This window comes from Nycticebus coucang, chromosome 16, assembly GCF_027406575.1.
Source record: "Nycticebus coucang isolate mNycCou1 chromosome 16, mNycCou1.pri, whole genome shotgun sequence".
Lineage (NCBI taxonomy): Eukaryota > Metazoa > Chordata > Mammalia > Primates > Lorisidae > Nycticebus > Nycticebus coucang.
This window is the reverse complement of record NC_069795.1, coordinates 22,335,045-22,346,791: the sequence shown is the minus strand read 5'-3', so window position 1 is coordinate 22,346,791 and position 11,747 is coordinate 22,335,045. Positions and strand designations below refer to the sequence as shown.

Here is an 11,747-nt window from a genome sequence, read left to right as displayed (position 1 = left end):
CAAAAATAAGAATTATATTAGTAGTATTATGACAATTATTTTAAAACCGTTTAAAATGCGTAGAAGTCCATAAAATAGCCTTTGATTTCTCAAAGTACAAAATATCTCTGTACTTTTTGTCTAAAAGTGTTACTGTACTTTGGACACGGAAAACCACAATTCTCTCAGGTTTTAAACAAGAACACTCTGAAGCAGGGCGCAGCAGTCCCAGTGGAGCCCTCGATCAATTGTGTTTCTGCTCTTCCAGGTTCTCATTTACATAACTGAACAGATACTGCAAGCAGAGAAGCTCCAAAAGAACATTACAAACCATTAAGCAGTGAGAATTTCTGACCTTTCAGTTCTCACACTAAGGGGAAAAGAAAAGTTGAAACTAAACTAGGTAAGTCAACTAGCCAGAATCATTAAATTAAAAAAAAAAAAACAAAACATGAAGAACTTTAGAGGAAGTCAGAACTTGTGGGAGGTAGACAGGGTGATTTCTCAGCTGGAGGGGCCCCCCACCCCAATCCGGGGGCAGCCAGGGGAAGCACCCAGATTGTGATCCTGGGAGCTAGTCTCAACCGCAGAAGATGAAAAGAGCCCGGAGGTTCTGAGACAGACGGGACCACCCCTGAGCCCCAGAGTCAACAGGTGGGAGGGGCTAAGCTCTTCCAATTTCTGACATACAATTAGATTAGAAAATCTGATTCACTTCCCCTGCAGAGATAAAGCTAGTTTTTCCCTCCCCCTTTCTAAATATGCCCTCTGCTTTCTATTAACAACCCCCTGCCATTTACCCAGCCTCTTTCTCTATCCAGTCTTCCTGGGGACTTGGGATTCTTTCAACCCTATCTACTTTTTGGCATTTTTACATTTTGCAGATGTACCCTCGTTAGAAATTAATAAAACCCTTCTGAAGAGGCCAGAGAGGGGTTGCATTTTCTCTGTCTTACTGCTCAGACTGAGTCAATGTGAGCCTTCTCCAGGCGTTCTCAAACATTATGTTTTAAACTGGCATGAATTATTTTTCCTTGGCTCATTTTCCCAGTCTGCTTTCAAATCAGGTAGGGGTTCATACACAACAACTCCCCCACAAGAACATACAGTGTATCTCCGGAAACTTCAGATCAACAAATAGAGAAACCTTCAGTATAGTAACCTAGAAGACAGAAGGAGTCAAGTATATTGTAAGTTGAAAGAGTTTAGGACTTGGGCGGTGCCTGTGGCTCAGTGAGTAGGGTGCCGGTCCCATATGCCGGAGGTGGTGGGTTCAAACCCAGCCCCGGCCAAAAAAAAAAAAAAAAGAAAGAGTTTAGGACTTGTTTATTTGGCTTGTGTTTATGATCACCTTCTAATGCCAAATATTAGTCTAGACTCCTGGGAGACACCAGCAGATTAATTGTTAAAGGACATACAATACTACCCTTTTGGATACTGAAATATGGAAAGTATTTTCTTTTTTGAATTTTTTCCTTTCTCTACTTATTCAACAAATATTTATTTAAAACCAATGAGGTGGCAATGGTTTGATAGCACCTAAATCTATCTTGGTGGATAGAAAGGCCCGTTTTCTCCTCTCACAATGCTGAACATGAGGTACGTCTTCTGCTTGTAAAGTAATAAAAGGTAAGTGAATTTTCCTTTCAAAAATATTATCTATAATTTGAATTCATATTTGTAAAATGAGAGGTGGGTGTAATTAATAGATCTTAAGTCGTCAGTTGTCAAAGTGGCCTGGAGGTTTTTAAGTTGAAACACTATTACTGTTCACTCTACAGCAACCCTCTGATATTTCTGTGATTTTTACATCCACCTAAAATTAATTAAACCGTTATTTAGCACAATATGTTTTGTTATTTATGTTTCCAAAGACATATTCAAAGTTCCCGTAATTCAAATCCCTGCTTTATGGATAGTGAACCTGTTGCTGTTGATGAGATGTCTCTGGCCCGTTTCTGCACTTAATTGTATCCATCCAAGTGGACACAACTGCTAAGGCACCAAGAAGCCCACTTGGTAAGTGAAGCCTTGACCCTGAGCCAGGGAGAAGCCACGTATCTTGGGTCCTGTTTCTGTCGCTCTATGCACAGAGAGTTGACCGACTTCTACTTAAAGTCTTTAAAATTGTTACAGCTATCATCACTTCACAAATTGCTCTTTTTCCGAAAGCAAAGACAAGTTCAATTTTGTGCAAGTTTGCAGAGACTCTTCACTGGAATATAAAGTGCAGTTGTCAGAGGGGAAAAAGCACGCTTTCCCATCAGTCGGATTGAATAGAAAATGAAGTCTACTGAAAAACTCTGCTCCTGTCATCCAAGGTCACAGGGTAGCTAAGTAACATCACTCAAAGATTGTGAAGCTCGTTTTCTTCCTCCTGTGTCCCTGCTCCAGGATCTAGGAGGTTGCTGCTTCTTTGCCTTTGGAATAGGCATAAAATAAATTTTATTTATTGGAATAGGAATAAAATAAATTTGTACTAGGAAGATTATATTAATTAAGAGAAGAAAATATATTTTATACTCGTGTTTCCATTCCTGGATTAGCCTCTGGGTTTCACTGGCCAGGGTTTCTGGACTTCTCTCTGTGGTGTCCTTCACTCTGCTGTGCTCTGGGATCCTGACATTGACATTCTGTATATGCTCTCTGCCCTGTGGCTTCTGGTTTGATACAGCCTTGGGAGTGAACATTAGGGTCACTGGCAAATGAAGCCATAGGACCTGGGTATTCAGTGCTGGCTACATGCAAAATGAGCCTGGAATAGAGTGTCCAGATTCCTCTATGGAAGTCACCTTTTGAGAAGTTCTCTCTTACAGCCATGATTAACACGCTGTCCTCGAGCTCACTTAAAATGCTGATTTTAATTTTAAAAGACTGTCCATCTGAGACTGCAGAGCTGTCTGATTATAACTGTTTAGAGGCTACAAGAAACTAAGAAGCAAAAAAAAATTGCAGAAGGGACAGGACTGTTTCTCTTGAGTCTCTCTCAGCCTCAGCAAAGAAAGGACTTGGCTTCTCAGGTACAGAGTATTTTGGAAAATTTTATGATTGTCTTGTACTGTGGGAGTACTTAAAACTCTGGTTCCACCACCAAAGAAAGAGACCAGAATTTGAAATGCCTTGTGGAAACTGGAAACATAATAGAATAGGAAAAAGCCTAGAAAAGTTGGTTAAATTATTTTTACTTATCATTTTCACCATCGTTATGCTTACGGACTATAAGGCCAATGCACATTTTTTTTAGTTATTTTTATTTATTGCGTTAAGAACACAGAACCTGAAATCTACCCTCTTAACAAATTTTCAAGTAGACAGTACGAATCATTACCGGCATTATGTTGCAGAGTGCATCTCTAGAACTTTTGCATCTTGCTTAACTGAAACTTTATTCCCTTCAAAAACATGTCATAAATAGCAGGGACTCTTTCTTTTTTTAAGGCTGGATAATATTTCATTGTATGTATACAGCACAGTATCTTAATCCATTCATCAGTCCCTGGATGATTTCGAGTTTTTCCCACAGTTTGGCTACTGTAAATAATGCTGGGATATGTAAGTGGGTTTTTTTGGGGGGAGGGTAAATCTTTCTCTGGACAGTCTAGAAAAACTGCTCTCCAAACTGAGATAGTGCCTGGAGACCAAATAATGACTCAAACAAATACAGCTCTGTGATTTAGTTATTAGATAGATATTAGAGGTTACTCACTGAGAACTCTCACTCCTAATCAAGGCAAGGATCCTCCAGGAACTCACCCCTGGGAAGAGGCAGGTAAGACCCCCACTGCCTGCCCATGGCAGAGTCTCAAATTCCTTGTGTCAAGTGACTCACAGCCTTCTCTCCGTGTCACCTACTTGTCTACATACCAGATGGGTTAAGCCTGCACAATACTAAAGTACTACAAGGCAACTAAGGAAACTTAGAATGGTTTAAACTGGTCTGAAGACTTAAGACCATCTACACAAAAGGAGCTACTTAAGAATACACTAGTGCTTTGCATATCTTTCAGCTTCTTTGCTTTGATCTGTATCTCTAGGTTCAAAAGAAACCTGCAGAAAAGTTTCGTTAAACATTGAAAATCAGTATGGTACGTCAGAGGTTATGTATGGTACCCTCAGAAGAGCAAATATCTCTTCAAGATCGAGATTTCAGTTCCTCTGGCTAAATACCAGATGTGGGACTGTTGGATCATATAGTCATTCTATGATCATAACAATTTGCTTGAGAGACTTCCATACTACTTTTTGTAGTGGCTGCACCAGTTTACATTTTTTCTAACTGTGCGTGAAGGTTCTCATCACTCCAGAAACCCCCCAGCATTTAATGTTTGTTTGTTTATTTTGATACTGATCATTCTAAGAGTGAGACAGCTTCTCGTGGTGAATTAGATTTCCATTTCTCTGATGAGTAGTGATACTGTGTAATTTTTTATTTAATTGTTGGCCATTTGTATGTCTTATTTGAAAAGAATACCTATTCAAGTCTTTGGCTTATTTGTAATTGCATTATTTGAGTAGATTTGTAGATTATTATTTGTTTATTTGTGTTTTGCTTTGCTTTGTGGAATTTCCTCACATACACTGTTTTGGATATTAACTCCTTATCAGATAAATGTTATTCGAATACATCTCCCTTGTATAGATTGCCTTTTCACTTTGTTGTTTTCTGTGCTGTGAGAAGTTTTAGTTTGCTGTCATACAACTTGTCTATTTTTGTTTTTCTTGCTTGTGCTTTTGCTCTTACAGCAATCATTGCCAGATCAATACCTAACCTGCAGGGATGTTCAGCACTTTTTCTTTTCTGCTGCACCTTAGAAGAAGAAGAGCTGTCTTGGGCTACGTATTAAATACACTAATGAAAACTAATTAGTAACAATACAAAGGTCCATGCATACTTTTCTCCACATTTGACACTACAGATAAACAAAACAGTCCTGAGTCCACTTGTCTGTAGGGTCACAGGTTTTTTAGACACCCCTGGAGGCTTTTCCTTATATTTTCTTCTAGGAATTTTACAGTTCAGATTTTAAGTCTTTACTCCATTTTGACTTGATTTTTGTGTAATGTATATAATAAAGATACAATTTATGGCTTTTTCATGTTGCTATCCAGCTTTTCCAACACCATTCTTTGAAGAGATTACCATTTACTCATAGAGTTTTCTTGGCATTCTTCTCAAAGTATATTTCACTGTATATCCATGGATTTAATTTTGGGCTCTTCATTCTATTCAATTGGCTAATGTAGCTGTCTTTTTGTCAGTACCATACTGTTTTACTTGCTGCAGTTTTGTAATATGTTTTGAAATCGGGAAGTGCTATAGCTTTGGGTTTGTTCTTTATCAAGATAACTTTGCTTATTCAGAATTTGTGTAATTTCATGTGAATTTTAAGTTTTTTTTTTTTTTTTTTCTTTAACATGCCATTGGGATTTTGATAGGGACTACACTGAATTAGTAGATCACGTTAGGGAGTATGGACATTTCACAGTATTAATTCTTCTAATTCATAAACATGGGGTATCTTTCAGATTGCATACCTTTAATACCTTAGTTAAATGTATTTACTCTTGATGCTGTTATGAATGGGATCATTTTTTTAAAAATTGGACAGTTTGTTGCAATGTATAGAAATGCTATTAATTTTTATATATTTATTTTGTACCCTGAAAATTTACTAAATTACTGAATTAGTTCTATTAGTTTTTTTGTGGATTATTTAGGATTTTCTACATATATAAGATCATGTCATCTGTGACAAGGGATAATTTTACTTCTACTCCCCCATTGAAATGTATTTTATCTCTTTTTCTTGCAAATTGTACTAACTTGGACTTCCAGGGCTATGTTAAATAGAAGCGCAAGAGTAAATATTCTTGTCTTGTTCCTGATTTTAGAGGAAAAGTTTCCAATTTTTTACCTTTAAAAATAATATTAACCATAGTCTTTTCATATTTAGCCTTTATTATTTTTGAGGTAATTTCTTTTTTTAATTAAAAAGTAGACTTTCAATTCAAACATGCATGAAAGTAGAGGCAAGAATAAAAGGAACCCCACTTGTTTTAGCCACCCTTCTAGTTTTAAGTAATTTTAAAAAATCCTATGTAGTTTATTTTATCTATGGATAGTATAGTGGGTATTTCTCTTTTTTGGATTTTTTTTTAATTTCAGAATTTTACAGAGTACATACATTTTTGTTATATGAATTGCTTTTGTACAGTTTGAATCAAAATTACAAGTGTGTTCATCACTTGGATAGAGTCGAATGAACCCATCAGATGTGAATTTATCCTTCTCCTGCCCTTCCCACCGCTTGCTTTCCATTGTGTTTTGCTACCAAATGTGCACATGGGTGTTGATTAATTAGTTTCAGTTCAGTAGTGACTACATGCAGTGTTTGTTTTTCCATTCTTGTGATATTTCACTTTGAAGAAAAGTCTCCAGCTCCATCCACACATGAACAGAAGTTTTCAAAAATAAGACAAATGGCCAATAAGCATATAAAAAAAAATTCAGCATTTCTAATCATCAAGGAAATGCAAAGCAAAACTACAATACGATGTTACCTAACTCCAGTGAGAATGGCTTTGATCCTAAAATCCCAAACAACAGATGCTGGCCTGGATGCAGAGGAAAGGAACACCATACACTGTTACCTAAACTTCAGTCTACTATCACCTCATAGGACTACCTTATAGAGATACCTCAAAGAACGACAGGTACACGTCTCATTTGACCTAGGAACACCACTACTGAGTATTTACCCAAAGGAAAGTCATTTAATGAAAAAGATACATGGAATCAAATGTTTGTTTTAGCACACTTCACAATCATAAAGCTGTGGAATCAGTCTAAGTGCCCATGAGTTGGTTAAAAAACTGTGGTTTTTTTATGTAGTACTCCATATGTAGATTATGGAGTACTACTAAATCATAGATAATGGTGAACCAATATCTTTTGTGGCAATTCTTTTTATATCAAGTTTGTTGAAAGTTTTTATTATCAATGCTGGAGGGGTACGGGGGGCGTTAAATCTGGCCTGATGCTTTTTCTACATCTTTAAAAGTAACCATGTAAATTATAGCTTTCATTCTGTTAATATGATAAGATCACATTAATTAAATTTTGTATGTCAAATCATCCTTGAAAATCAGTGATAAATCTCACCTGGTCATATTTTATGATTCTTTGGCTGTACCATGGAATCTCCAGGCCTGGAGCATATTATCATGATAGCATGATTCCGTCTTGGTAAGTTGTATGTTTCTAGTTATCTATGCCTTCGAGGTTATCCAATTCTTGGCATAAAATTGTCCAAATTGTATAATTCTTTTTAATTTCTGTGGCATTGACTGGAATGTCTCTTTTATTATTAAAATATAAGCAGGCCATCAGCATATTTAGATACTTTATGTTTTTAAATTTTTTTGGAGAAACTTGATCTCCCAATGTTTCCCAGGCTCATCTTAAATGCCTAGACTCAAACAACTTTTCAGTTTCTTAAAGTGCTGAGATTTCAAGCAGAAGATATTATACCCATCCCTTTATTTTTATTTGCTTTTTGTTTGGCATTTACAGATTAGAACTAAAATAACCATGTTCCCCCATCTTCACAGTTCGGCCTCATAGAGGAAAGGACACCATCAGTCCAGCAAGAGATTCTGGGCACCTCTCAAGCTTCTCTGGGTATGCGCCTTCTCTAAACTTGTGCATGTAATTTTCTAATTAAAGTTATTTGCTAGACCAGGAGCTCATGCTTGTGATCCTAACATTCTGGGAGGCTGAGGCAGGTAGATTGCTGGGCCCAGGAGTTGTAGACCAGCCTTAGCAAGAGTGAGACCTCATCTCTACTAAAAATAGCAAAAACTAGCTAAGCATAGTGGTACATATCTGTAGTCCCAGCTACTCAGGAAGGTGAAGTGAGAGGACTGCTTGAGTCCAAGAGTTTGAGTTTGCTGTGAGCTATGATGACACAATGGCCCTCTATCTAAGGCAACAGATTGAGACTGTCTTGAAAGAGAGAGAGAGAGAAATTTGCTGTGCTCCTTTTTCTTTTTCTTCTCTCTGTCTCTCTCTCTTTTTAGGAATTTGTAATCTCTTGCTTTCTTTGATGTCTGGGCCACAAAGAGTGTGTCACAATTCAGAAGAGTGTGTCAGAATTCATCCATGCTCTGAGACAGCTGAGAACTAAGACCAATCCCTCAGGCAGCCACCTTGAGCACTTGAAAACGGTTTCGGTCTCTTCTTTCCTCTTCAAGAGATAAGTTAGTTTTCTCAATTATGCTGAGCTGGGAGTAGGGCTCTGAACAGGTGAGTATGTATTATCCCAAAGCTTTTCCTTTGTTCTCAGCAGTTCCCAGTTATGTAGAGTATTCTTGGTCCCACGAGTGTTCTCAAATAGGGGAGATAAAAAACAGTCACTTGGGCAGCCAACTGCAAAGTAGACATGTTGCATGCGAGGTCCAGCCCTTTCCCTTTCCAGGGATAAACTGGGAAGTGGGAGTTTCCTTCCGATCAGGTTCTGTGCTAGGGATGGGCTGCAGCAGGTGAATGCATACTACTCCAGGCTGTCACTCTTTTCAGAGATCTCCAGGCCTGGAGCATATCATCAGCTCAGGCAGGTGAGATAGAAACCATACCTTGATCAACCTCCAAAAATTATTAATGTTGAAAACATGATCCTAGGTTTTCCTCTCTGGGTGAGGCTAGGATATGGAGGTTTATGCCAGCTAGCTGCACTGAGCCAAGGGCAGGGATGATGACATGTGAGTGTATGCTAGTGAAAACTGTCATCTTCATTCTCAGCACGAACCTGGGGCATTGCTGTCAGGGCTGAGATTTGGCAAGAAATTTATCAGTGCAGTGACTCCAGAAATTCAGAACACTGGACAGATAGTCCAAAACCTTCTTTCTTTCCCCAAGAGAAACTTTGATATAGGAGATTCCTCCATATATGGATGCTACACTTGGGGAATGCTTATGATGAGAGAGTGTTTCAAATTTTCTTCCATGTGGCTGGTTCTTTGCGTACCTCTTATGCAAGAGCCTTCACTTCAGTGGGAGACTTCTCATGAAAGGAGTTCGTTTTTCCAGGTATTGTTAAGTTAGTATGTCCATCCAGGAAAGAAGGGCTTTATAGTCTGCCTTCTTTGCTGATAGCTTTCTGCAAACTTATTTTAAGGCCTATTGGCTCTTCACAAAACTTTAGTTTTGATATACTTAATTTTCAAATTATGTATTTTGTGACTTAATTTATAAAAAAGGATAAAATGTAAGTAAATAAGTGATGACGATAATACTTATTCTGTGATTATTATCATAATTTGTCACCCTCCTCAGATTTATGTTCTAATATTAGCTGAAAGGGCAGTGCATGGCTATTTTAGCTGCCACTGCAAAGCTAAGGGGCAGAGAGAAAGTGAATACGGGAGGCAGGGGCGGTAGCAATGGGAGGTTTCGGATAAACTACCCTTAATGCAGCAGCTTGGATATTGGATATTTTCCTCTGCTTAATTTGTTATTATTCCTTCAAACCCAGTTATTTTATTTGTGTTGCAAGAAAATCGGAATCTATACATCAACATCTGGCCTAGATAGCATCTTTATAATTTCAACAATAATCATTTCAATGGTGGTTTATGCATGGAGAGATTCCTTGTTTTATATTTCCTGTATTATAAAATATATATTTAATATGAATACATTTAAAATATATATGTAACTGAATATTCATGCAAGAAAGCTTATTAAATGAAAGTCTGCATTCATATTTTAAGGTATAGTGAAACATTATAATTTATTATTTTGAAAACTTGTGATGTTATTTTTAAAAGTTCATTTTTGAAACATAATTATAGATGTTCTATTATAACATTTTAAGAGAACTAGAACTAAAAATATTTCAGAGAAAATATAATCATATATGTGTGTGTGTATATATATATTTTTTTTTTTTTTTTGAGACAGAGTCTTACTTTGTTGCCCTTGGTAGAGTGCTGTGGTGTCACAGCTCACAGCAACCTCAAACTCTTGGGGCTTAAGCGATTCTCTTGCCTCAGCTTCCCAAGTAGCTGGGACTATAGGCGCCCACCACAACACCTGGCTATTTTTTTCATGTAGTTGTCATTGTTGTTTAGCAGGCCCGGGCTGGGTTCATACCCGCCAGCCTCTGTGTATGTGGATGGTGCCATAAAGACTGTGCCGTAAGCGCCAAGACTAATTATATATATTTAATTTCTCGTTTGCCTATATAATCCACTCTAAAGAAGCTGTGATTTTGTTTGGGCTAGCAACCTATAATAAAACAATGGATGTAGGCTTTACCAAAAATGCATGACATTAACATCTTTTAACTTTTCAATTTCAGTCACAATCCTGACATGAAATCTCAGTGAATGATTTCCTGTTACAATAAAAATTCTTCTTCCCATACGTGCCTTTGCAAGAAAATGCAAAAGTATACAATTTGTGCTACTGCTATTGGAAGGGGGTTGTGGATTAGCAGAGTCATCAAAGTGAATTTTCTTAACTATGAAATAGTAAAAGAAAGTGCTATTAAACATAATGTGGACACAAAATTCATGTGCTATTACTTTACTATTTAAATTGCACACAAACTTTATGTCCACCCTGAATGTTTTTAATTTTGAGAAAATGTTTATGTGTTTAGAATATTCATCATTTCTCATCACTTTATGCTCAGGAATGCATATGATCACCAGAAAACATTATCTTTTGATGCTTTAGTAATTGAATTTTCCATAGATTCAGTAATTCTTCTGTCTTTAAGTTCTGGTACACTTCTGTTTTCTTTCACCTACTTAAAAAAAAATCTCGTGGGTTAAACAGAACATGGAAAGAAACGTTGTCCGTAATGCCATTCCTGAGCTGCATTACGATAATGTGCACACAATAAGGCAGTTTGCTTACCAAGCCATGCAAACTGCATCTCAGCTGGAAATACAAATGTTCTCCCTGACTGAGTTTTAATGAAGACAGATATATACATTTGTAAAGCATAGGGGGAAAAGGAGACGAGGATAAAGCAGAACTCAGAGTGTAGCTGAAAGCATTTAGAAAGACCTGTCGGCTTTTTTGGTCTGCTAAGATTGTTACCCCGGAGGCTGAAGGTAAGTGAAGCACTAGTTTTGCATCTTTCCTACCACTCCAATATTCTCCTTTCTCTCTTTTCCAGCCTGGTGTTAAACTTTCAAACGCAGCTCCTCGTTTTCTGATTATCCGATCTAATTATAACAGCCTTTTCTAAGCAGTGAACATCAATGTTACATTCCGTGAAATTGCCTTGTGTTTTAAAGTGAAGTGTTCACTTTCTCTTCCTCACTTAGGCAAATACAGCTGCTCTGTGGCCATGATCGACCATCTGCATCCCCTTGACCGTGAATGGATAGTTTTAATTCAGTTTCTTCAATCCAGCAACTTTGCTGGTCCTCTGTACATTTAAATTTGAATCCTTGCTTTGAAACTATTGCACAAGCCTGAAAACCAAATAAATCCAGCCTTTGTTCTATAGAGTTGTTGCTTTATACACACATACCACATACCCGCCCCATTCATTTATGTGAGACATGTATACATCTCACAACCTTATATCATATTAGAGTTATCTTTGTTTAGCTCAAAATGTCTCCAAAAATGACCACCAAAATTATCAAGAGTCCTTAAAAAGGGTGAATAAAAGAAGACAACTTAATATTTTGAACCATGCCTTTAATCTTTGGTATTTTGTGTCTTTCTTTTTTTTCCTTGACAATCT

General features: G+C 37.2%; 1 long non-coding RNA gene across 1 annotated transcript; it reads left to right on the top strand.

Moving 5' to 3' along the window:
• Window positions 1-3,562: 3,562 nt before the first annotated feature.
• LOC128567530 (uncharacterized) lies at window positions 3,563-11,407 on the top strand. The gene is made up of 3 exons (XR_008374892.1): window positions 3,563-3,748; window positions 7,591-7,660; window positions 11,320-11,407. It is a non-coding gene; the product is annotated as an uncharacterized LOC128567530 (long non-coding RNA).
• Window positions 11,408-11,747: the final 340 nt, after the last annotated feature.